This window comes from Saccopteryx bilineata, chromosome 2, assembly GCF_036850765.1.
Source record: "Saccopteryx bilineata isolate mSacBil1 chromosome 2, mSacBil1_pri_phased_curated, whole genome shotgun sequence".
Taxonomy (NCBI): Eukaryota; Metazoa; Chordata; class Mammalia; order Chiroptera; family Emballonuridae; genus Saccopteryx; species Saccopteryx bilineata.
The window spans coordinates 256,432,472-256,453,842 of record NC_089491.1 but is presented as its reverse complement, the minus strand read 5'-3'; the positions used below and the strand labels follow the sequence as shown (position 1 = coordinate 256,453,842).

The 21,371-nt window shown below is 42.8% G+C and overlaps 1 protein-coding gene and 1 non-coding gene across 5 annotated transcripts in view; both read left to right on the top strand.

Moving 5' to 3' along the window:
- The first annotated feature begins 3,687 nt into the window (after positions 1-3,687).
- RNF185 (ring finger protein 185) overlaps positions 3,688-21,371 on the top strand; it is a 38,691-nt gene continuing 21,007 nt past the window's right edge. For 3 of the 4 annotated variants that reach the window (XM_066260120.1, XM_066260119.1, XM_066260116.1), the window contains exon 1: positions 3,688-3,823. The gene's annotated coding sequence lies outside the window, so the exon portion shown is untranslated. Of the gene's footprint in view, positions 3,824-9,347; positions 9,420-21,371 lie in introns of all 4 variants that reach the window. The other variant, XM_066260118.1, reaches the window with a different exon arrangement.
- On the top strand, positions 6,330-6,434 carry LOC136327965 (U6 spliceosomal RNA). The gene has a single exon (XR_010730014.1). It is a non-coding gene; the product is annotated as a U6 spliceosomal RNA (small nuclear RNA).

The window sequence follows — 21,371 nt, the reverse complement described above, 5'->3', positions numbered from 1 at the left end:
TGCCTGGTCAAGGCATATATGGGAGTTGATGCTTCCAGCTCCTCCCCCCTTCTCTCTCTGTCTCTCTCTCCTCTCTCTGTCTCTCTCTCCTCTCTAAAAATGAATAAATAAAAATTTTTTTAAAGTACAAAAAAAATTTTTGTCTACTATATTCATATACCAGTTAAGTTCTAACTTTATTTTTCTCAGAGTGTTCTACCACCTGTAGGTCAGGTATGCAAGAGGAAAGGAAAGTTTTTCTATTATATTATATGAAAAGGCTAGGGAGGTAAAGCAATGGATTAAGTGAAAGCTGAAAGGTGCTTTTGTGTATAGTTACTGTTTTCTACCTATTCGTAAGTCACAATCTATTTTTTCCAAATATGATTTATAGGAGGAAATTTTCCCACAGACTAAGCCCTTTTCGGGGATATCATAGCCAGCCTCCTATATCTATGAGCACAGGCAAGGGGATTTATAGGCTTTTCTGTGGAATTCACACCCCCTGTCTCATTTCCAGAGAAATTACTATGAATCTGCAGGGAAAGCACGGTGCTATTATCCTTGTGCCATAAATGATAGCACACATACCCAGAAAAGGGGGGATAAAACCCCAAAATATTCAGAAAGTTAAAAGGGGAAGTATCGTTGCGCCTCTCTGCTGTGACTGTGTCAACCGGCAGTTGTTGATCTTCTTTGCTGTGACTATGTCAACCAGCAGCTATTGATTGGCTTCCGACAATTCCTAGTATTTTCTTTTGGAGTAATTCTTGTACTTTTACATACATATTATTCACCCCTTTGCATCTTTGCCCACCAAAATTTGTATTTGTATTATCAGCCGTTAGTGCAACAACTTTGGATTTCAAATTGTTTTCATTTATTACTCTGTATAGATGATTTGACAAAATTTCAGAAGTTTCACCCTCAATGGATACTAAAATTGAAATTTTTACTTGGTAACATTAAAATGTCTTACTATTATTGGTTACAATTTGATTTCATTATGATTTGATGCATCAGATAAAATCGTTACAAATGCTGCAGTTTCCAAGTCCGCTGTAAGTATTTTCTTACAGTAATTTTTAAATACTGATTTCAAAATAGCCTTGCATTTTGTCCTGGCACATGAAAATTTTTCATTGTGAAACTTTCAATAATTTAGTTGTACAATCCATACTACAAAAGCTTTGATTGTAAATTATGGTATGAAATGCAAATATTCCCTCCATTGCAGCTAACTGATTGATTTTCATCTTCAGAATAATTTGAAGTTTTAAAAAAACTTGTTACAGCTGGAAGCTGATGCATCTAATGATTGCTTATGTTTGTTGGTGGTCAAGTGTTTCGTTATTGCTGCTCTGCCCCTAACTGCAATACAAAATTCTCCACTGCAAATATTGCAGAAAACAATGGTATCTTTCTTTGATATGAGGAATGGAAATTCCTTTTTCAATTTATTGTTGAAATGGCATTTTCCCTTTTTTGATTTTTCCATCCCTTAAATGAAATTTAAAATTAAAAATAAAATACAGAGCTACAGGAATGATGCAAGCACATTAGGAACTGAAAACGTTAACGTTATATCATGGTAGGCGAATTTTCTGGAAGCTAAATTAACAAAACTAAATATCAAACAAAACCACTAATTTGGAGTGATATTCGGATGTATTTATCATTTTTTAATTAAAAAATGTCTGTTTTAGCCTGACCAGGCAGTGGCGCAGTGGATAGAGTGTCGGACTGGGATGCGGAGGACCCAGGTTCGAGACCCTGAGGTTGCCAGCTTGAGTGCAGGCTCATCTGGTTCGAGCAAAAAACTCACCAGCTTGAACCCAAGGTCACTGGCTTGAGCAAGGGGTTACTCGGTCTGCTGTAGCCCCACGGTCAAGGCACATATGAGAAAGCAATCAATGAACAACTAAGGTGTCGCAACGAAAAACTAATGATTGATGCTTCTCATCTCTCTCCATTCCTGTCTGTCTGTCCCTATCTTTCTCTGTCTCTGTAAAAAAAAAAAAAGTCTGTTTTATATAACTATTTAATCAAAATGCGTTAATAGATATGGTTTGATGTTAGATTTCCACTTTAAAACTTAAATTTCGGGAAAATACTTGTAAATAAATTATACATATTTGGAAATTATTAAATAGATAATGAGTTAATAAAACGTGTATTGTGCTTACCTCTCTATGATTGAATATTCACTGAGAAATAATCGTGAGTCTACAATGTCGTATGTGCCATGTCGTGTTTCAGTAAGAAGTACACAAAGCCATTTGCGCGCTTGGTAAATTGCGTGCTCTCTCAAGGTCTCCCGGATGGAGTTGTTCATTAAGTTGTTCACTTAAGTTGTTCATTGATTTGTTGTCACATGTGCCTTGACTGGGCAAGCTCAGGGTTTCAAACTGGCAACCTCAGCATTCCAGGTTGATGGTTTTTCTACTGTGCCACCACAGGCAAAGCAAGGGCATTTTCTTAATATAACCACAACACAATGACCAATTTTAGAATATTTATCATTGATATAATATACTAATCCATATTCAGATTTCATTACTTGTCCCAATATTGTCCATTATACCTATTCTGTATAGGTATAGGATCCCGCCCCCACACTTCCAGGATCCAATTTAGAATCACACTACATTTTGTCCTCACGTCTCTTTAATCTCCTTTAAACCAGAACAGTTCCGCAGTCTTCAAATGTCGTTCATGTTACTCATTTATTTTTTAGCATGTCCTTCGATGTCGGTTTACTTCATGCCTCCTCATGAGATCTGGGTTGCGCATTTTGGACATAAATATCACAGAAGAGAGGTTTTGTCCTTCTCAGTGCACCTTTTTAGGAGGCTCAAGTTCTCTACTTGACCTATAAACCGGTGACGTTAACTTTAATTACTTTGATTCACTTGTCCTGTGAGGTTGTACTTCTCTAACAATACTATTTTCCCTTTGTAATTTATAAGTAATTTATGGGAGACAATTTCACTATGTAAAACATCCTGTTCTTCTCGTTTTACCACTCATTGATTTTCTAATTCCATCATGCTTGTTGGTTGGTATTCTCCCCATTTTTTATCCACTTTTAAAATTTATATCGCCTGACCTGTGGTGGTGCAGTGGATAAAGCGTCAACCTGGAAATGCTGAGGTTGCCGGTTCAAAATCCTGGGCTTGCCTGGTCAAGGCACATATGGGAGTTGATGCTTCCAACTCCTCCCCCCTTCTCTCTCTGTCTCTGTCTCTTTCTCTCTCTCTCTCTCTGTCTCTCCCTCTCCTCTCTAAAATGAATAAATAAAAATTTTTTTAAAAAATTAAAAAAAAACATTAAAAAAATTTATATCAATAAAGCCTCATGGGTTATCACTTTGTTCAATTAGTTAAATTCTGCTACTGTCTTTACCTATTTTCATGCTCAAATTGACAGGTCTGGCCACTGCGATCTCCTTCAAGTTAGCTCTTGTGTCCTCTGATGTTTTCCCATCTTTCGGATTCCCAGCATCCTTACATTCTGGTGCAACAAGATGTTCTAAACTTATTCAGTACCTTCCCTGTCCTTACCAAGGTTCTTTGAAAAAGCTCTCAGAGAGCCCCTGTGCGCCTCCGGTTCCTAACCACGTCAGAAACCCGGACGTGGCCGAAGAGTAGCGTAGCGGCCCAACCTTTTCCGGTTGCGGCCGGAAGTACCTCGGAGAGGGGTGGCTTTACGTCAGGTGATCGGAGTCCGCGTAAGAGTAGTAGGAGGTTCGGCGGGAGGGACTGGCTGGGCCGACTGACTGGCGGAGCGGTCGACGGACCGAGAGGCTGGTAGACCCTCTGCGGCGTTAGCCGAGTAGCGACAGGTACCTGAGGGGCTGGTGGGGGTTGGCGGGCACGTAAGGGACCGTTGAGGTTAGGGGGCGAAGGACCGAATTCCTTCTTAACGGCGTCCACGGGCTGTGCGACACCTGAATCCAGGGTCACAGAGACAATATGCCGGGTTCCGGCCCGGGCCCTTTGCTTCGTAAGAGAGGTTGGGCTGGCGTTGTGGTCTTTTGGCCTGCGATTACAGTTTGGGGAAACTGAGGTCCCAAGAAGCGAAAAGCCTCCCTACGAGTTCTCCTTTTCAGGCAAGGACTCACTCTTAACTCTTTCTGTCCTCCGCTGAGGCCGCCTCTCGTATGCTTTTAATAAGTTTGCCCCGAGTGGAGAAGCCGAGGCCGGGAAGTGTGGTGAGCAGAGTTGGGTTTGGGATTAAGCGACCCGAGTTCGATACTTCGCCGCCAACCGCCAGTTGTGCGTTCCGGGCCAATCCCTTTCCTGTTCTGGGCCTCAGTATCCTTATTTGTAAAACTGGTCGGTGGTTCTCAAAATACCGTTCTCACACCATCTGCTTTGAAAATGCCCTGGCGATGCATGCTTTACTGTGGGGGACTCAAATAAGACCTCGTACTTAGAATCCGGTCGGAACTTGGGAAACTGCGTTTTGAACGTACGCCTGTGGGTCCTATACATACTGATGTTTGAAACCCACTGATCTTAAGTGCTTTCCTGCTGTGAGTACTAGAGTTGCTTTGAGGCATCTGGACCCTATTCAGGATCTTTGAAAGAACTGAGATGTTCATCCTCAAAAAGGAAGTGATGGAAGGGAACTGTCTTTTAAAAACGGAAAACTTTGTTGAGGTGAAGAGTGCTTCCCACTTCATTGTTGGATTTGAAAGAAGCAAGTAGGACCGATAGGTTCTAGACAAGATTTTGATTTAATAGATGAATTTAGTGCTAGTCAGAGGTGACCAGCAGTGGAATTGCCTCCAGAGGTAGTGAACTTCCCGTTGAGGCTGTATACAGGTACGGCATTCCTTTCCAACTCCAAAGCCTCTGCTTCTGAGTATTTTGAGTCTGGTGCTGACCGACTTCTTTTTTTCTACTCTCTCTTTTTTTTTTTTTTTTTCTTTTTTGTTGTTTTTTTTTTACAGGGACAGAGAGAGTCAGAGAGAGGGATAGATAGGGATAGACAGACAAGAATGGAGAGAGATGAGAAGCATCAATTATCAGTTTTTCGTTGCGACACCTTAGTTGTTCATTGATTGCTTTCTCATATGTGCCTTGACTGGGGGCCTCAGCAGACCAAGTAACTCCTTGCTGGGGCCAGCGACCTTGGGTCCTAGCTGGTGAGCTTTTTGCTCAAGCCAGATGAGCCCGCGCTCAAGCTGGCGACCTCGAGGTATTGTGCCTGGGTCCTTCGCATCCCAGTCCGACACTCTATCCACTGCGCCACCGCCTGGTCAGGCTACTCTCTCTTTTTCTTGATACTTCCAGCCTACATTTAGTGGAACTGAATGTAATATATCTTATGTAATGTCTTCCTGGTTGTCCTGGGAACCATCCTTTTCAAGGACTTTGGAATGGCCCATCTGATTAGGGCACCTTAAAATGTTTGTTAAATAAATAACCGAGTTGGGTCTCCACCCCACAGGTTTGTAGCTTTTTTTCTTAGGACACCTTGGAAATGTCTGTGAAGACTATGTTTGATCAGGAGAAGCCAAGAAACTCTTTGGATCACAGAATTGAAGTATCTTAGAAGGGCCCATTGAGACTGTTCAGGCCAGCCTTTCCTCCAGGGATGTAAATCCATCTTTAATTCACTCTCCAGCACTGTGTTGTAGGGATGATGTGTCTACCAAGGGAATTTTTGCTAACATTCCATCCAGCATTTAAAACCAGCCAGTTCATCCTCACAGGTAGTCTGTGGAGAGTGCTTTTGGTGTATCTTTAGTTTTATAGTCAAACATCCAAGCTTCTTATTTTCTGAATTATAAAACCTCAGGCAGATCATTTTTTCAAAACTTATTAGAATGCTTATGTTGTCCTATGGAGTAAAGATTCCATATTATGACCCAGTTCTACTGACATGGTTCCTCACACCCCCACCCCCACAAAAGGTGGTTTCAGCCAAGACTTCCTTTCTGTGTTTCTCTTCCTGCCTTGTGTGTGTTTCCTAGGATTAAAAAAAATTTGTGTGTGTAACACTTATTCTTATATCATCCAGGTGCTGGATAAAATGATTTTAACTTCATGGTGGTGTTTTTAAAACTTCTCAATTGGAAAATTTCTTTTTAAAAAAGCACCAGAGGCCTGACCTGTGGTGGCCCAGTGGATTAAGCATTGACCTGGAAGCTGAGGTCACAGGTTCAAAACCCCGGACTTGCCTGGTCAAAGCCCATATGGGAGCTGATGCTTCCTGCTTCTCCCCCCTTCTCTCTCTCTCTCTCTCTCTCTCTCTTTCTACCTCCTCCCTCTTTTCTCCTCTTACCCGGCTCTCTAAAATGAATAAATAAAATCTAAAAAGAAAAATTTTAAAGCACCAGAGTGCTCGCTTTACAGCACATATGCTGGAATTGGAGCGATAAAGAGAAGATTAGCATGGTCCTGTGCAAGGATGATAGGCATATTTGTAAAGAGTTTCTTGTTGTTTTTGTTGTTGTTGTTTTGTATTTTTCTGAAGCTGGAAACGGGGAGAGACAGTCAGACAGACTCCCGCATGCGCCTGACCGGGATCCACCCCGCACGCCCACAAGGGCGATGCTCTGCCCCTCTGGGGCGTTGCTCTGTCGCTACCAGAGCCACTCTAGCGCCTGGAGCAGAGGCCAAGGAGCCATCCCCAGCGCCCGGGCCATCTTTGCTCCAATGGAGCCTCGGCTGCAGGAGGGGAAGAGAGAGACAGAGAGGAAGGAGGGGGGGGTGGAGAAGCAAATGGGCGCTTCTCCTGTGTGCCCTGGCCGGGAATCGAACCCGGGACTTCTGCATGCTAGGCCGATGCTCTACCACTGAGCCAACCGGCCAGGGCCTTGTTTTTCTTTAAAAAAGGAAAAGAAAAAAGATGAAGAAGATACCAAATTGGCATTTACACAGTGTGTTTTTCAAGTCACTAGCCTGAAGAGAGACCTCTGAAAAAAATATTCTATGGTAATGGTAAGTTTAGAAAAGCTTCATATCATTATTCCTTTTTGGAGCTTCTCAGTGTCAAGAACCACATCTGAGGCACTGAGACATCCTGCAGTAAAGAAATGTGCCTAACCTTGTTTAATCTAGTGTTGCATACTTAATAGATGTGAAGTACTTTTGGCCCCACTGCCTGTTTTTTGCATGGCCTGGGAGCTGGAAATGGTTTTAGCATTTTTATTTATTTATTTATTTATTTTGACAGATTTTCTTGATTTTACAGAGAGAAGTAAGAGAGGGACGGGGAGTGAGAAGTATCAACTCATAGTTGCTTTACTTTAGTTGATTATTCCTTGACTGTTTGTCGTATGTGCCTTGACTGGGCAAGCCAAGGGTTTTGAACTGGTGACCTCAGTAGCCCAGGTTAACACTCTAGGCCAGGGGTCCCCAAACTTTTTACACAGGGGCCAATTCACAGTCCCTCAGACTGTTGGAGGGCCGCCACATACAGTGCTCCTCTCACTGACCACCAATGAAGGAGGTGCCCCTTCTGGAAGTGCGGCAGGGGCCGGATAAATGGCCTCAGGGGGCTGCATGCGGCCCGCGGGCCGTAGTTTGGGGATGCCTGCCTAGGCACTGCACTTCCACAGGCCAGGCTTAACATTTTTAAATGATGGGAAATAAATCAAGAGAAGAATAATGTTGCCTGACCAGGTGGTGGTGCAGTGGATTGAACGTGGACTAGGGATGCTGGAGATTCAGGTTCAAAACACTGAGGTCGCTGGCTTGAGCATGAGCTCATCAGCTTGAGCACAGTATCATAGACATGACCCATGGTCGCTGGCTTGAGCCCAAAGGTCGCTGGCTTGGCTGAAGCTACCCCCCCCTTCCAGTCAAGGCACATATGAGAAGCAGTCAGTGAACAGCTAATGTGATGCAGCTGTGGGTTGATGCTCCTCATCTCTCTCTCCCTTCCTGTCTCTCTGTATCCTCTCTCTCTCTTGCTAAAAAAAAAAGAATATTTTATGACATATGAAAATTATAGAAAAATCCCATTCTAGTGTCCATAAATAAGGTTTTATTGGAACATAGTCACACTCATTAATATACATATTGTCTTGGGCAGCAGAGTTGAGTTGTTGCCCCCAAAACCATAGAGTTCACAAAGTCTAAAGTTTTTATTTTTTAAAGACTTTATTCAGCCTGACCAGGCAGTGGTGCAGTGGATAGAGCATTGGACTGGGATGTGGAGGACCCAGGTTCGAAACCCCAAGGTTGCCAGCTTGAGCGCGAGCTCATCCAGCTTGAGCGTGGGCTCACCAGCTTTAGCGCAGTGTTGCTGGCTTGAGCGTGGGATCATAGATGTGACCCCATGGTCGCTGGCTCAAGCCCAAGGGTTGCTGGCTTGAAGCCCAAGGTCACTGGCTTGAGCAAGAGGTCACTCCTTCTGGCACGCCCCCCCCCCAAGGGCACATAAGAGAAAGCAATCAATGAACAACTAAGGAAACCAAGGAGCGGCAACAAAGAATCGATGCTTCTCATCTCTCTCTCTTCCTGTCTGTCTGTCCCTATCTGTCCCTCTCTCTGTCTCTTTTTGTTTCTGTCACACACACAAAAATAGACTTTATTCAATTTTTAGAGAGGAGTGGGGGGGGAGAGAAGAGGGGAGGAGCAGGAAGCATCAACTCCCATATGTGCCTTAACAAGGCAAGCCCAGGGTTTTGAACCAGCAACCTCATTCTTTTTCCCATTGCGCCTCCACAGGTCAGGTAAAGTTTTTACTCTGGTGCTTTGCAGAAAAAAGCTTGCCAGCCCCTGGCTTGTATCACATATATTTTTTTAGCTTTTTATTTTGAAATAATTTTAGACTTGCAGAAAGAATACACAGGCTTCCTATATACTCTTCACCCAGCTTTTCCTTAACATTTTAGACAATCATATTAAAATTAAACAAAAAATTTAACTTTTTTTCGTGACAGAGAGGGATAGATAGGGACAGACAGACAAAAAGGGAGAGAAATGAGAAGCATCAGGTCTTATTGTGGCACCTTAGTTGTTCGTTGATTGCTTTCTCATATGTGGCTTTCTCATATAGCCGCTCCAGCTACAGCAGAGTGAGTGACCCCTTACTCAAGCCAGTGACCTTGGGCTTCCAGCCAGCAACGATAGGGTCATATCTATGATCCCATGCTCAAGCTGGTGAGCCCACGCTCAAGCTGGTGGAACCTGCGCTCAAGGCGGCAGCCTCAGAGTTTCAAACCTGGGTCCTCTTGTGTCCCAGTCCGACGCTCTATCCACTATGCTACCGCATGGTCAGGCAAGAAGAAATTTATCAGTGATGTAATACTAGTAACTATTCTGTAGCCTTTCTTCAAATTTTGCCACGTGTCTCACTGATTTTTTTTTTTTTTATTAAAAGATTTTATTTTTATTTATTCATTATAGAGAGGAGAGAGAGAGAGAGAGAGAGAAGGGGGAGGAGCAGGAAACATCAACTCCCATATGTGCCTTGACCAGGTAAGCCCAGGGTTTTGAACCACACAACCTCAGCGTTTCCAAGTTGACGCTTTATCCACTGCGCTACCACAGGTCAGGCTGATGTGTTTTTTTTTATTCCAGGATCCAGTCCAGTTTCCCACATTGTACTTAGTTGTCAAATCTCCTTAGTTTCTTTCAATCTGAGACTTTCTTCAGTCTGTTTTTCTTTCATGACTGTAAACTTTTGAAGAGGACTGGCTGATTATTTTGTAGAACAACTCTCAAAATTTTATTTTAGATAGAATTTACATATTAGAACATTTTCATCATCCCAGAAAGAAACCCTATGCACAGTAGTCATTCCCTATTCTTCCCTCTTCCCACCCCCTAACAACATACATGTTGTAGCATTCTCTTTTATGACTAAATAATATGCCATTGTATAGACATACCATATTTCATTTATCCATTCTCCACTTGATGGACATTTGGGTTATTTCTATCTACTGGTGATTATGAACAGTGTGGCTATGATAATTCATGTACATGTTTTCAACATATTTTCAGTACTCTTAGATGTGTATACCTAGGAGTGGGAATTGCTGGGTCATAGGACAACACCATGTGTAACGTTTTGAAGAACCACTAAACTATTTTCACAGTAGCTGCACCAATTTACATCTCTATTAACAATATATGAAGGTTCCCTTTTTTCTACATCCTCTTCAATACTTACTGTCTTTTTTTTTTTTTTTTTTTTTACAGAGACAGAGAGAGGGATAGATAGGGACGGAGAGAGATGAAAAGCATCAATCATCAGTTTTTCATTGCATGTTGCAACACCTTAGTTGTTCATTGATTGCTTTCTCATATGTGCCTTAACCGCAGGCCTTCAGCAGACTGAGTTACCCCTTGTTGGACCCAGCGACCTTGGGTTCAAGCTGGTAGGCTTTTTTTTTTTTTTTTTTTTTTGCTCAAACCAGATGAGCCCGCGCTCAAGCTGGCGACCTCAGGGGTCTCGAACCTGGGTCCTCTGCATCCCAGTCCGACGCTCTATCCACTGCGCCACCGCCTGGTCAGGCCTTACTGTCCTTTTTAAAAATTATTTTCAGCCTGACCAGGCGGTGGCGCAGTGGATAGAGCGTCGGACTGGGATGCGGAGGACCCAGGTTCAAAACCCTGAGGTCACCAGCTTGAGTGCGGGTTCATCTGGTTTGAGCAAAGCTCACCAGCTTGAGCCCAAGGTCACTTGCTTGAGCAAGGGGTCACTCGGTCTGCTGTAGCACCCCCCATCCCCGTCAAGGTACATATAAGAAAACAATCAATGAACAACTAAGGTATCGCAGTGAAGAATTGATGCTTCTCATCTCTCTCCCTTCCTGTCTGTCTGTCCCTATTTGTCCCTCCCTCTGTCTCTGTCTGTCACCAAAAAAAGAAAAGCTCCCCTCTCCTCACACCCCAGGCATCTCTAGCTCCAGTATCTAAAGGGAGCTTTCAAACAAATTTTTTTTCTTTTTTTTTTGAAATAACAGCTGTTTTTTTTGTTGTTGTTGTTGTTGTTTTTTTACAGAGGCAGAGATAGACAGGGACGGAGAGAGATGAGAAGCATCAATCATCAGTTTCTTGTTGCGTGTTGCGACTTCTTAGTTGTTCATTGATTGCTTTCTCACATGTGCCTTGACCGTGGGCCTTCAGCAGACCGAGTAACCCCCTGCTGGAGCCAGGGGCCTTGGGTCCAAGCTGGTGAGCTCTTTGCTCAAGCCAGATAAGCCCGTGCTCAAGCTGGCGACCTCGAGGTCTCAAACCTGGGTCCTTTCGCATCCCAGTTCGACGCTCTATCCACTGCGCCACCACCTGGTCAGGCTGTAAAGGGAGCTTTAAAGAGCTTTAATAAGTTGCTTTATTTCCTTCTTGTTTCTCCTCACTGGGTGCATGTTTCAATGGTTGGAATCATTCAATGGACATACTAGTTCTGTTGCTTGTTTTTGTATTAACATTTTAATGATAATGTATCCACAGTTTTGCCAGCCGCTTCTATAAGCATTATTTCTAATACATTTACTTAACCATTCACTTTTTAATAAGTCTAATTGTATATAGATATAATGTATATAACAAGCACACATCATGTTCTTAGTGAGTAGAAGTCTAGTTTTGTTTTTTTTTAAATGAGTAAATTTTATTGCATATAAATATCTTGATTTTCAAAGAGCTTTGTGGGTTTTTTGTTTTTTTAACATGAAATTTATTGTGTTTACGTAGATTCTAGTGTATCCCCGAATACATTCTCCCCTCCCCTGTGTTCCCCAATACATTCCCCATAATGCCCTCCCTCCTTCCCTCCAGGATTTGCTTTTCTGCTCTTATTTCATCCTGTCATTTTATCATCCCTTTTCCCTCTGTCCGCTTTCCCTCTGGATCCTTTGATATGCCTCTGTCTCTATTCCGCTCCTCAGTTCATATTGTTTGTTGGATTCCTCAAATGAGTGAGATTATATGATATTTTTCTTTCTCTGCCTGGCTTATTTCACTTAACATAATAGTTTCCAGGTCCATCCATGTTGTTGCAAAAAGTAATATTTCCTTCTTTTTAGTGGCCCCATAGTATTCCATTGTGTATATGTACCATAGCTTTTGAATCCATTTGTCCACTATCAGACACTTGGGCTGTTTCCAGTTCTTGGCTATTGTAAACAATGCTGCCATAAACATGGGGGTGCATTTCTTCTTTTGAATCATTGATGTGGTGTTCTTGGGATATATTCCTAAAAGTGGGATGGCTGGATCAAAAGGCAGTTCGATTTTTAATTTTTTGAGAAATCTCCATACTGTTTTCCACAGTGACTGCACCAGTCTGCATTCCCACCAGCAGTGCAGGAGGGTTCCCTTTTCTCCACATCCTCGCCAGCACTTACTCTGTGTTGTTTTGTTAATGAGCACCATTCTGACTGGTGTGAGGTAATATCTCATTGTGGTTTTAATTTGCATTTCTCTAATGATTAGTAATGTTGAACATTTTTTCATATGCCTATTGGCCATCTGTATGTCCTCTTTGGAGAATTATCTGTTTATTTATTTTGCTCATTTTTTGATTGGATTGTTTATCTTCCTGTTGTTGAGTTTTACAAGTTATTTATCAATTTTGGTTATTAACCCCTTATCAGACGTATCGTCAAATATGTTCTTCCATTGTGTGGTTTGCCTTTTTCTTTTGCTCATATTGTCTTTAGCTGTATAAAAGCTTTTTAGTTTGATATAGTTCCATTTGTTTATTCTGTCCTTTATGTCCCTTGCACATGGAGATATATCAGCAAATACATATATTGCTGTGAGTGATGTTGGAGAGCTTATTGCCTATGTTTTCCTCTAGGATGCTTATGTTTTAATGACTTACATTTAAGTCTTTTATCCATTTTGAGTTTATTTTTGTGAATGGTGTAAGTTGGTGGTCTAGTTTTATTTTTCTGTCCAATTTTCCCAACAGTTTTGCTTTTTTTTTTTTTTTTTTTTTTTTTTGGTATTTTTCTGAATTTTGGAAACGGGGAGGCATCAGACAGACTCCCGCATGCACCCGACCGGGATCCACCTGGCATGCCTACCAGGGAGTGATGCTCTGCCCATCTGGGGCATTGCTCTGTTGCGACCAGAGCCATTCTAGCGCCTGAGGCAGAGGCCACAGAGCCATCCTCAGCACCCTGGCCAACTTTGCTCCAATGGAGCCTTGGCTGCGGGAGTGGAAGAGAGAGACAGAGAGGAAGGAGAGGGGGAGGGATGGAGAAGCAGATGGGCGCTTCTCCTGTGTTCCCTGGCCGGGAATCGAACCTGAGACTCCTGCACGCCAGGCCGATGCTCTACCACTGAGCCAACCGGCCAGGGCAGTTTTACTTTTTTAATAGCACTGATTCTGAAATTTAAAAAACTTGTATTGTGCTAAAATATATGTAACAGAATTTACCATTTAACAATTTTTTAAGTGTACAGTTCAGTGACACCAGTACATTTACAGTGTTGTGCAACCATCGCCACTATCTGTTTCCAAAACTTTATCACCCCAAACAGAAACTCTGTACCCATTAAGAAATAACCCCCTATACTCCCTTCATCCTAGATCCTGGTAACATCTAGTACCCTTTTATCTCTATGAATTTGCTTACTGTATATATTTCTTGTAAGGAAATCATAAATTACCTTTTGTGGAAATGTAGGGATTTCCCACTTTTTCCCTTTTCTTTCTTTTCATTTTTAAAAAAGATTTTATTGATTTAGAGAGAGGAGAGAGAGAAAGGGGGTGAGGAGTGGGAATCAATTCATAGTAGTTACCTCTCATATGGGCCCCACCAGGCAAACCCCAGGTTTCAAACCAGCAACCTCAACATTCTGGGTCAACCATCCACAGTGCCACCACAGGTCAGGCCCACTTTTTCTTATTGTGATAAAATACATATAACATAAAATTTACCATCTTAAACCATTTCTAAGTGATATTTAGTATATTCATATTGTGTAGCTTTACCACCATCCATCTCCAGAAGTCTTCTCATTTTTCAAAACTGAAACTATACCCATTAAATAAAAACTCCCCATTTCCTTCTTCCCCTCAGCCCCTGGCAATCACAATTATACTGTCTGTCTGTGTGATTTTTAAAAATTTTTATTTATTCATTTTAGAGAGACGGGGGAGGAGCAGGAAGCATCAATTCCCATACGTACCCTGACCAGGCTGTCCCAGGGTTTTGAACCTGCAACCTCAGACTTCCAGGTTGATGCTTTATACACTGCATCACCACAGGTCAGGCCCTGCCTTCATAATTTTTAACTACTCTAGGTACATCACATAAATGGAATCCTCCAATATTTGCCTACTTGTGAATGGCTTATTTCACTTAGCATAATATCCTCAAGTTTCATTGATATTGTAGCATATGTCAGAATTTTATTTTTTAAGGCTGAATAATACTTCATTGTATGTATATACCACATTTTGCTTATCCATTCATTTGTTGATAGATACTTGGGTTGCTTCCACATTTTAGCTGTTGTAAACAATGCAGATATTAACATGGATGTACAAATACCTCTTTGAGACTCCATTTTCAATTCTTTTGGGTATATCTCAGAGAAGCAGAATTGCTGGATCATACAGTGGTTCCTTAGTTGCTCATTGATTGCTTTCTCATATGTGCCTTGACTGGCGGGGGGCTACAGCAGACTGAGTAACCCCTTGCTCGAGCCAGCGACCTTGGCCTAGGTGAGCCTTGCTCAAACCAGATGAGCCTGCGCTCAAGCTGGTGAACTCAGGATCTCAAACTTGGGTCCTCCGCATACCAGTCTGATGCTCTATCTACTGTGCCACCGCCTTGTCAGGCCATACTTGTTTTTTCTTAACAATGCCATCTCTGCAGAACCATTTCTCAGTGTGAGATGCTTTTTTAAAAATAGCAGTTAAATTCTGACTTGACTCCTTGAGGGCAGAGAAGATATCAGGTGGCTCCAAACACTAGCCTGATTTTGATTTGTAAAAGTCAATATAGGCTCTGGCTGGTAGGCTCAGTGGATAGAGCATTAGCCCGGCATATGGATGTCCCAGGTTTAAATCCCAGTCAAGGTACACAAAAGAAACAACCATCTGCTTCTCTCTCCCTCCTTTTTTTACTCCTGCAGCCAGTGGCTCGATTGGTTCAAGCATTGGCCCTGGGTGCTGAGGATAGCTCGGTTGGTCTGAGAACCTCAGGCTCTAAAAAGAGCTTAGTTGATTTGAGCTTCAGCCTCAGACAGGGGTTGCCGGGTAGATCCAGGTCAGGGCGCATGCGGGAGTCTGTCTGACTATCTCCCCTTTTCTCGCTTAAACAAAAAAAGTCAATATGAAAGATTATTCAAAATGATGTCATTTTGGTTTAATTTTTTTTAATCATGATCTATTTATATATCCTCTCCAATGATCTATTATATTCTCCCATGGTCCTCCTCAGGATCCCCTATTGGAAGGAGAAGTGAGATTACTTCTTTTTTGTCAGCTATATGCTGGATATTATTAAACTCTTTGGAAGTCTTCTCCTTATTTGGTTAATTCTTGACAACTTTATCCATTTTCTTCTTACACTCTTGTCAATATTTTAGAGGCCTTTAGCCTCAGGTAAAATCATAATGAGATTTTACACAATGTCAATTAATAAGGATTTATTGACTGAAAACAAAAGCAAAACTCTCATTTTGAAACTTTTCTGATAATAGGCACAATTATCCCATTTGAAGGTGAACATCCTAGCTTAGCAAGTAGCAGAGCTAAATGTCAGACTGGGTCCTCTGGTTCCAGATTGTTCCTTTCACTGTATTATACTAGAAATACACAGCCCTTAATTGGTATCTCTTTAGTCTGAAGAGCTTTTCTTTCTTTTTTTTTTTTCTTCCTATTTTTCTAAAGCTGGAAACAGGGAGAGACAGTCAGACAGACTCCCGCATGCGCCCGACCGGGATCCACCTAGCACGCCCACCATGGGGCGATGCTCTGCCCACCAGGGGTCGATGCTCTGCCCATCCTGGGTGTCGCCATGTTGCGACCAGAGCCACTCTAGCGCCTGAGGCAGAGGCCACAGAGCCATCCCCAGCGCCCGGGCCATCTTTGCTCCAATGGAGCCTCGGCTGCGGGAGGGGAAGAGAGAGACAGAGAGGAAGGCGCGGTGGAGGGGTGGAGAAGCAAATGGGCGCTTCTCCTGTGTGCCCTGGCCGGGAATCGAACCCGGGTCCTCCGCACGCTAGGCTGACGCTCTACCGCTGAGCCAACCGGCCAGGGCAGAGCTTTTCTTTAATACAATATTTTACTCAATTATATTAGTTTGAATTGATACTGGCAAACCATCATTCATTCACATACATTTATTGAACATTTACTTTGTCAGGCGCTGCACTTATGGCTCTAGGAGGTATCTAACTAGAGAGAGTTTAATGTGAATAATTAGTACTCTGTGCGAGTAATGTTATTCTTAATAGAGGTGGGTACCAATTTGGAAAAACTCAAACCTTTTTCTAGTTGCAGATACCTGATTTTTTTTTTCCATTTAAGTTTGGAACAGTACTTACTTTAAAAAAATATTTTAATAAAATAATTGTGTGACATTTCCAGTTCGGAAAAGACATCACTGAAGAATGTCTTTTAGGATACTGATTTTACACAACTTAGTTGGGTAAGTTGGTTCATATTGAGTTGAACAGTTCTAAGTATTCCTGGGCATCAGATCCATCAATGTACATACATTTATGAGGTGTTGTTGAGGTGTCTGGCCCTGTGTTGAGTAAAGCACATGGAAGCTGGGTTCATATTTAAGAAGACAGACATGAACAGATCACTGAAGTACTTACTGTCTGTTAAGCACATTGGCTTGGGAGTTGGGAAGCTTTGTGTCTGACTGGTTCTATGACCATGGGCCAGTGACCTAACTCTTCTGAGCCAGGGGATGCTAACTTAGTATAGTGGTATTTACCTCAAAGGTGAGCTGTCTAGAGTAAATGAAAGAATTTATGTAATGAGCTGAGCAGAGTGTTCATTTGTTATTCACAGTTAAAATAACAGATGCCTCCTGATTTGAACACTTTTGAGGGAAATCTGACTTTGCCTGGCTCAACCTATGTCCCATTCTGGATTACCTCATACAGAGTTCTGATGTCTCACTTACTATGCCTTCAAGGAATGATGTTTATTCAGAAAGGGAAGTGGCTCATTCACTCAGCAAATTAACCAAGTACCTGCTGATTGCATAGCTCTGTGGGGACTATAAAGAAACAGTATACCCCCATATGCCCCATGAGAGACCTTATAGTAGAGGGGGAATGTGAGTAAAACAAAGGCTTAGAAAATGTCTGAAGTCACAAAGTAGCAGAGCTAAGATTTGAAACCAGAGGCATCAAATTCTTCTGTGCCATGCTAGTTTTTAAGGACAAAAGTCCTAAGTAACAAGGAACATTATAAGACAGTGATACAAGGGATGATAAAAGGCAGCCTTTTGTATGACTCTTAAAAGCTTATACCAGGGCAGTTCAAATCCTACTTCACCCGTTCTTATGAAACCTGGTAAGCTTTAAGAGAAAGCATTGCAGCTTAAAACAAAGCAAAAAAGGCCCTGGCCGGTTGGCTCAGCGGTAGAGCGTCGGCCTGGTGTGCGGGGGACCCAGGTTCGATTCCCGGCCAGGGCACATAGGAGAAGCGCCCATTTGCTTCTCCACCCCCCCCCCTCCTTCCTCTATGTCTCTCTCTTCCCTTCCCGCAGCCAAGGCTCCATTGGAGCAAAGATGGCCCGGGCGCTGGGGATGGCTCCCTGGCCTCTGCCCCAGGCGCTAGAGTGGCTCTGATCGTGGCAGAGCACCGCCCCCTGGTGGGCAGAGCGTCGCCCCTGGTGGGCGTGCCGGGTAGATCCCAGTCGGGCGCATGCGGGAGTCTGTCTGACTGTCTCTCCCGGTTTCCAGCTTCAGAAAAATACAAAAAAAAAAAAGAAAACCCTGGGCTTGCCTGGTCAAGACACACATGGGAGTTGATGCTTCCTGCTCCTCCCCCTTCTCTGTTTGTCTCTCCTCTCTAAAATGAATAAAAAAAAAAAACAAAAACAAAAAAAAACTCTTTTGATTCAGAAATAGTGGAAGGAAATGTGAAAAAGAAGGCATAGCTGACCCTAGAGTTCCCACTCACATATGAAGGGTACAGGCCTTTCTGTCTCAGTCCTAGCCCTTGCTGTCCTACCACCCCCGTAAGTTCCCTGGGCTCCAGCCACACTGAACTTGGCAGTGAACTGTCCACTTGTCCTGTGTGCTGTGTCTGCATCCTCCCCAGCATGCCCAGCCTTCATGCACACTGTATATACCTCTGTTAGCGGCCAGCACACTGGACTGCTTTGTTGGTTTACTTGTCTGTGTCCCCCTTTAGACTGAATCCTTTATCTCTGTATACTAAATGCCTGACCAATAGGGTTTTTAATAAATCTTTAAAGGTAGATGAGGGGTTGATTGTACAGATGGGGAGATAGATAGTACCAGAGAAAAGGACCAGTGCAGCCCCAAGGAAAAAGAGGCCAGCTTCTCAGCCTGCTCTGTCCTTCTGCACTTGGAAGGCCATTCATGCTCTTGGTCCTATGTTTGAGGGCCAGGCCTGTCTAAGCTATCCTTGGAACCTAAACTCCACTTAGACTTGAAAGATTTGGAGCCTCATTTCTGTGTGTTCCAAGTTCCAATCAACTTACTCAGATTTCTTCCCACCCCCACCTCCTGTGAGTGTGATGTAGACATTCTCAGAATTTAGGTCCCTTCTCTGCTAAAACATGGCCCAGCAGCAGCCTAATGAGCAGCACAGACAGGCTTGGGCACAGCATGGTTTTTGGCATGTATGAACAAGCATATGCCCAACAGAACAAGACCTCTGCTGGGTCCCCTCTCGGATTGTGCCAGTTGTTCATCACCCAAATTTGTAATCTTCCTAACTAGGATTAACATTTCTAGATGCCTCTGTACACCTTGATCCAGTAATTCTTAAAGAAGCAGGGAAGGCAGATTATGATTATCTGCAGTACACTAGAACCTGAATATTTCCTCATGAAATTGAGTTCCCTGGTGGTTCCTGCAGGGATGTTCATTTCTGACATTCTTTTCTTTGCCCAGTTCTTGTGAGGTTGGGCCAGGCCAGCTCTGTGAAGGTAGTAAGAGTGAGGGTGCTGAGTCAGTCTGGTAGTCCACTTGAGCTTCTAGGCTCTGCATTCCTAAGGGATCATTAAGCATTGCAAATCTGACTTAGTCCTGGCACATGTGCCAGCCTGTACATCTCAAATTTAGGAATGTTTTCCAGAACTGGATGTGAACTTGTTGATAAACTCTGTCTTGAATGGACCAGGTACTGGATGGTCTGTGATCTCAGCAGACTTGTCCCTCAACTCCCAAGTTTATCTGACCTCTTCATAGTCCCTAAGGACTGTAGTTAGGGTCATGTATTCTGAAGGACGGGCCCTGAGGTTACTATCTCTCTGAAACTCGATGCTGTGCTGTATTACTTTGTGCTTTTGGTAGCATTATCACCTTTATGAGAGCTGGATTTTCAAAACTTCATCAGAGAATCATCTGGAGTAGAAGGTGATCTATATCTATATAGATCAGTGGTAGTCAACCTGGTCCCTACCACCCAATAGTGGGCATTCTAGCTTTCATGGTGGGCAGTAGCAGAGCAACCAAAGTATAAATAAAAAGATAAGTTGTTTTATAAAGATTTATTCTGCAAAACTTAGCGAAAATCCGACATAAAGTACTTGGTAAGTAATTATTATTATATGCTTTAACTTGCTGTAACTCTGTTTTATAAATTTTATAAAGTAAAGTTACTTCCCTACTTTATAAATCACCATTACTGTGGAACCGGTGGACGGTTAGAAAATTTTACTGCTTACAGAGACACAAACGTGGGTGGTAGGTATAAAAAGGTTGACTACCCCTGATATATGTATAAATTATTGTGTGACTAGGTAGTGGTGCAGTAGATAGAGCATCGGACTGGGACGCAAAGGACCCAGGTTCAAAACCCCAAGGTCGCCAGCTTGAGTGTGGGCTCATCTGGCTTGGATGTGGGATCATAGACATGACCTCATGGTCACTGGCTTGAGCAAGAGGTCACTTCCTCTGCTGTAGCCCCTCCCCATAAAGGCACATATGAGAAAGCAATCTATGAACATCTAAGGAGACAAAGGAGCCACAACAAAGAATTGATGTTTCTCATCTCTTTCCCTTCCTGTTTGTCCGTCCCTCTCTCTGTCTCTGTCACAAAAGTAAAAACAAAAAAGATATAGCCTGACCAGGCAGTAGCCAGTGGATAGAGCATTGGACTGGAATGCAGAGGACCTAGGTTCGAGACCCTGAGGTCTCCGACTTGAGCGCAGGCTCATCTGGTTTGAGCAAGACTCACCAGCTTGAGCCCAAGGTCACTGGCTCAAGCAAGGGGTCACTCAGTCTGCTGTAGCCCCCCTGTCAAGGCACATATGAGAAAGCAACCAATGAACAACTAAGATGCCACAACAAATAATCGATGCTTCTCGTTTCTCTCCCTTCCCGTCTGTCCCTATCTGTTCCTCTCTGACTCTTTCTGTCTCTGTCACAATAAATAAATAAGTATAAATAAAAAATATATAGATTATTGGGCCCTATCCAGATCCAGAATCTTTTTGAATCCCCGAGGGGATCTAGGAACCAGATCTCTGGGATGATACTTTATTTAGGAGAAACAGGCAAGTTTGGTGGAGCTCCCTGTTAAGAATTCTTATAATTGACCCATGTGTCTTTCTGTTCTAGTTTCCAGAATTTCAGTTTGGCCTTGCTCTTCTTTTTGACTCACCCCCACTCCACCCTGACCTTGAATTTAGTTGGTACTAGAGTTCTTTTGATAGAATGAATAAATGGATGAGTGATTTGCTTTGCACTCACTTCAAAGAACACAAAAGTTACAGCATTGCACAATGTATTTGAGGGAAAACAAAAACCAGGTATTTAATTTTGTAAAGCTACATGTTAAAGGGAACATATAAGAGTAAAAGAGCTCCTGACCTGTGGTGGCGCAGTGGATAAAGCGTTGACCTGGAACACTGAGGTTGCCAGTTCAAAACCCTGCACTTGTCTGGTCAAGGCACATATGGGAGTTGGTGCTTCCTGCCTCTCCCCCCTTTCTCTCTCTCTCTGTCACTCTTTCTCCTCTCTAAAAAATGAATAAATAAGTAGATAAAAAAGTAAAGAGTGTTTATATTGTGTTAGAAAGTTTGAAATTGGCACTGTATGATGGCCTGGCTGTGGGCAAATCTTCTAACCTCCCTGGGCTGATGTCCTCCTCTATAAAATGGAGGGTAAGAAGTGGTAATACATGTGAATGTATTTTTAAAACTAGAATGGATTCAAATCAGGAGTGAGAATGGTCAGGGTTGGGACGGGACACAGAACTAGCCACAGCAAGATTGCTATATGGTCAGGTTTAAGTCCATA